Consider the following 5,585-nt stretch of genomic DNA (forward strand, 5'->3'; position numbering starts at 1 on the left):
AGGTAAATCATCCCCCCTCAAATGCGGCTCTCGCGTTTGTTGTGTTGAATTTTTCTTTTCTCGTTTTGTACATAACATAATATTATTATTATAAACCGTTCTATTGACGTTAGATGACACGCGCACGAGAGGTGGTCTAATTTTTTGATTGGCTGTCCCCGACAAAACGACACATTTCCCGTCTGTTTGCAGGAATTTTTTGTTTTTTCTTTCATTCCGCGACTCGAGAAATACAACCTTTAATTATTACAAACATCGTGATTTCTTCTTCTCCGTTCGAGTATTACCTATCTACCTACCTCTACCACTCTCTCTATCATTACGGCTGTATGCTCTCTAAACTAATATTTTATCGCTGTACGTTATCAATATTATTATTATTATTATTATTATTATTATTATTATTATTAATATTTTTATTGTTTGTACCTATCGTCTTAAATCTATCTTGTGTTTGTTTTTGTGTAGGTAATAATGTGTAAAAAAAAGAACATATTTTTATGTAACGCCCTACTCGGTGGACGAACTTACTGTACTGAATAATAAATAAAAGAAAAATGTACGGTCTTTAGGACCTAAACAACAATCGATTATACGTTAAAATATTTTCGAATATTAATAATATTATATTAATTAAACAGAACTTCTCGCGATACTTTTCCTGAATTATTACCACGATAATTACGTGCCCGTGATTATTAATTGTACATCTATGCACGCTGCACGCGCATCCGTGTGTTTATTATATTATTATGTATTGTGTATAGAATGTGTATTGTGTATAGTACCTCTATAATAATATTATTATGTACCGCCTTCAACGGATATTTGTGTATAAAAATCGAACGTGTATAATATTTATGAAGATTTATTTTCAGTGTGTTATATGTTATTTTTTTTAAAAAACCGACATAATAAATGTGAAAGGAGAATATTAAGATATTATTTGCGTTTATTGTGTTTTCAATGTATTTACAAATTAGGTATTGATATTATCGTCGAGTAATATTATAATTTTTTTTATTGCTCCACGCGTAAGAACGAAATAAGAAATTTCGATTTTCGGTCACTCAAGCGACACCTGTTGTTCAAATAATACGCGTGCTACACAACGTGTGATATACTGAGACGCCATCTAGCTTACATTCCATTGTCGTTTTACGGTCTTAGAAAATACCCACATTGGACTTACAACAATAATGATTATAGTCCAGTCAATGAATGACCCAAAAGGAGGGGTAGAGTGCGTGAGCAGGTAACTTAGCAAAACTTCAGAAACTTGTTCAAGGGGCTTAGTGTGTTAACATACCAAAAGTCCTGACACCTAGACGTTGAGCCGGAGGGGGGAGGTGGGAGTAAAGTTATGCATTTTGGGTTTTTCGCTTATATCTCGAAAACGGTACATCGGAGGGAAATTTTTTTTGATAATAAAATAAAGCTCATGAAATGATCTAAAACTTTTATATTATATGTTTTTTTCGAATTCGTAACCGTTTTCGAGCTACACCTTCGAAAAAAGTAGAATATAACAAAAAAATCGTTAAAAAAATTTAAATTACAAAAAATAAAAATGTGGCTCGATCGTTCCCTTGTATATATTAAGGATAGTCTGAATATTTTTTTAGAATGAAAATCGTGATAATTGTCGACACGTATCGTTGGTATTAGAAACAGTAGTTTTTGACAAAAAAGCGAGTGATTTGCAAGTTCTGAAGATGAGCTTGCAAATTATTGCAAACTATTTGCAAAATATTGACACCGATCCGAGATCGATCGTAGTTGTGGGGGGGGGGGGGCTACGTGAAGTTGGCCCCCCAATTTTGAAATAAATCCCATGGCTAAAGTTGAAGTTTGCAAATTCTAAAAATAGATTTGCAAATTATTTGTGCAGGTTTGAAATTGATCGGAAAAAGTTGGGGGGCCAACTTCGCTTACATGGTGTGAGGCCCCTTAATAGTATTATAATATTATCATGTTGAACAGTGAACTAAACAAGTCAGGAACAAAAATATAATAAACACTAAATTTGATCACTAGGTCAGACAATGTAAAACTACTCCTGAATACTGTTCGTGTCATCTAGCGGTGTAAGAGTGGTAGTAAATGTCAAATACTTTAGTTATTTTAAATTATAAAATATAAAGTTTATTGTATAATCAATACTTCAGTAATTAGTTCATATTTTTATAATATTAATTTATAATAACTAACAAGTACCTACTTCATGTATAAGGCTATAAAGGATATCAACAATAAATTACATTTATATTAACATTTAAATTTTCGGATTTAATTAATGTCTCATGACTTAAAGAGTTATAAGCACATTTATTCAATTTAGTATGAGGTAACAATTTGTAAGCAATTACTTAAATATTTTAGACTTTAGGCGCATTATACACAAAATAAATTTTAAGAAACTCATTAGTGTAATAATTGTATAAATTATGATTTTAGTTATATTGATTTTAGTTTATGTGTTCGTGTGTTGAGTGCTTAATGTATAAAACAAAGATATAAATATAAAATCCCTTCCTTTCGACGTAATTTATATGCCAGTTATGATTCACAATTCGCAGATCAACCAGTATATGTAGTAAGGCGTCTACTACAATTATAATTTATAATCTATGTCACAATGCAAGGATGGGCAACTCAAAATTAATAGAGGGTCAATTTTTAGAACTTTAAAATCTCGTGAGCCAGAGCATAAATAACATATTTAATGCAAAAATGGAAAATCAATAAAATATCATGAAAGTGGATATCTTTCTACGGGTAATTTTTATATATTGTAATGTTTTACATTACAGTTCTTGTAAGTTTTAGTCCTTGATTATTATAGATAAAGAACTTGTCTTATCATATTTCCCCGTTATTATATTATGCATGACCACGATAGATATATTTTACTTATTACATATTAAGTTTATATATTGCTACATTATTTATATTTAATCAAAACACTTTTAATGCCATACCTATAATAAAATAATACAATTTTTGAATCCAGTATTCCTATTATTACTTGTTCAAACGTGAGGCAAGGTAGGTACATTATTTTTCCTACCTATATAATAATGTACGATACCGAAAAATGATGATCATAATATATTAAAGAAATAAGAAAATATGTTGTGTTATAGACACAAGGTTAGCCAAATCAATCCTATGATTCACGGATGATTAAAGTTAATAAACATTACATTTTAATTTAAAATATTAATTAATTTCAATAAATATACTTTCATTGAATTTGTCAACACCAAAGGGATTAAGATGTACTATTAATGTTAAAATAAATACAATTTTGTAATTAAAAAAAAACAGGTTAGTGGTATAAATTAATCATACTTGAAGATGAAAAACGTAATTAACGGCAATGATTAATTTTGTTTGTATCTATTTTTATTGTTTACTCGAGGTATTGACAATTAATATTAGATAATAATATAAAGGTCACAGCGAATGATATTTGGCTTTCACGTAGACATGTTGTATTATAATTGCATACACAAAGCGCCGTCTTGAAATTTTGTTAGGTATACTATATGAGTTTTTTAAAATATATTATAATAATATATAATAGATATTATATCTATTATATCTTGATTTTTATCAGCAGAAATATTAATTTATTAAATATTTATTAATTAAGTCTCAAACTCTCAAACTATATTGATGGTTACAAGTCACAACTGAATAATCGTACAACATTATGTATTACAATTCAATTCAATCAGAATGTGTTCTGGGTTAGGTTAATGATAGTTAATTTAGGTTAAACTGTAGGTATTCAGTGCCGTCGATACAAGTGAAATTAATTGGCTTGTGATGAAAATTATAGAATGATAGAGTCCAAATTTAATTGAGATAAAGTATTAGAAGTAGACGGCTCCAAATTGTTTATACATGAACAGACGAACTGATAAAAATCATACAATAATAGTACCATAATAAACATATATTAATACTGTTATGTTTTAATGTAAAGTTAATTGTAGCCTTTAAGGCAAACCGTTGTATACTAGGTTTGTGATCATTGATCAATATTACAAATGAGAGGTCGGTATGGGTAGTACCTAGGAACTATTTAATATACTATATTTTATTACGAATTATGATGATCATTTCATCATTCTCATTTTAGGAAAATCGACTGTAATATTCTGGTGGAACTCATTTTACCACAAGAGCGCAGACCATATACCAATATTAGCAAATAAGACACTAAGCGTATTTATTACGATCGTATCATAATATTATTATGACATTGTACTCACAGCTTATATTTTATACTACTCGTCTAGTCGTTTGTATAATATCCGGCGATTTTGAAATCGTTCTTTTTACGTAAACGAAAATCTTATGTGCATTGACATTTCGAGCGCATACAAACATGTATATACGACGTTAAACCTGTTGAATGAACCGTTTAAACTATTTTCATTATGTCGTAGGTATAACACTGCAGTGATTAGTATTTTAAAATTATTATTATTATTGGTTGTAGTGCGTGTTAAATTGCATACGGCGCTTACATTAATTATTATTGTTGTACTTTTATTGTTATTGTGTAAAATACAATATATATTGCGCCTAATCTACTTAGACATATTTGTATTAGGTAATACATTGTGAGTTTACTCCCCTTTCGAACATAATATTACGCGAGTCATTGTCGCTAACCGAGATGGTAAAAGTAAGAGCGGCACGGCGCACAGTTGACATAATAACGAATTCAAATCAGTTTTAAAAACTATTATCGAATTACTAGTCCAATCAGTATGTTGAAAGAAAGATTGGTATGTTTTGATTAAAATAACTGTCCGTCACCAATATTTTGAAAAATAATAATTTTGTCAAATATATTGGTCTAGTACATGTAACAGTTTGGTTACACTGTCCGACTGATTTGCTTTGTAGCTTGAGTTAATATATTGTTTACCGATGCATATTTTATACTGTATAATTATTAAAGTACCTTTCAACGATGTTTATGTGTGTATTAATTTATTTAATTAGTGAGATCAACTAATATTGTACATTAGCGACGGGGCGAATGGTGTACATACTACTTATATATTCCTGTATAATGTAAAGAACGTTAGTAGTGGACATCGAGGTAATGGCTCCAAACAAATTCCACGTGTTTGGTAGTATTGGTGTAATATAGTATAGGTATACAGTGTGTCCCAGAAGTCTCGTATCACCCTTAGTATCTCCGTGGAAAACCAATATATTTAAATGCAATTTTTTTACACTAATAACTAATAAGTATGGAAATTCTGATTGAATAACATAATATTCGTTTTTTTTTTCAAAAATTCAAAAATTATCAAAAATTTTTTTTAGGAAAATAAATTTAGTACATTTCCAAGATAGCCATTTTGTTGATCATATTTTTTAAAACAATTAAAAAAAAAATATATTAAAACTTAATGAAAATCGCCCAAGTTAGGGCTAATTATTATTTTTAATTTTAGCAGAAAAATCAGCGTGATTGTAATAATGAACATGCGAATCGTATTTTGCTAATGCCGTATGCATAGGAACATAACTATTATTCTTAGAAATTCACAATA

The 5,585-nt window shown here is 29.2% G+C and overlaps 1 protein-coding gene across 2 annotated transcripts in view; it reads right to left on the minus strand.

Moving 5' to 3' along the window:
• The window catches only part of LOC100167793 (transcription factor LBX1), a 157,235-nt gene that overhangs the window by 650 nt on the left and 151,000 nt on the right, over positions 1-5,585 (minus strand). The window lies entirely within an intron of this gene.

Source organism: Acyrthosiphon pisum, chromosome A1 (genome assembly GCF_005508785.2).
Source record: "Acyrthosiphon pisum isolate AL4f chromosome A1, pea_aphid_22Mar2018_4r6ur, whole genome shotgun sequence".
NCBI lineage: Eukaryota > Metazoa > Arthropoda > Insecta > Hemiptera > Aphididae > Acyrthosiphon > Acyrthosiphon pisum.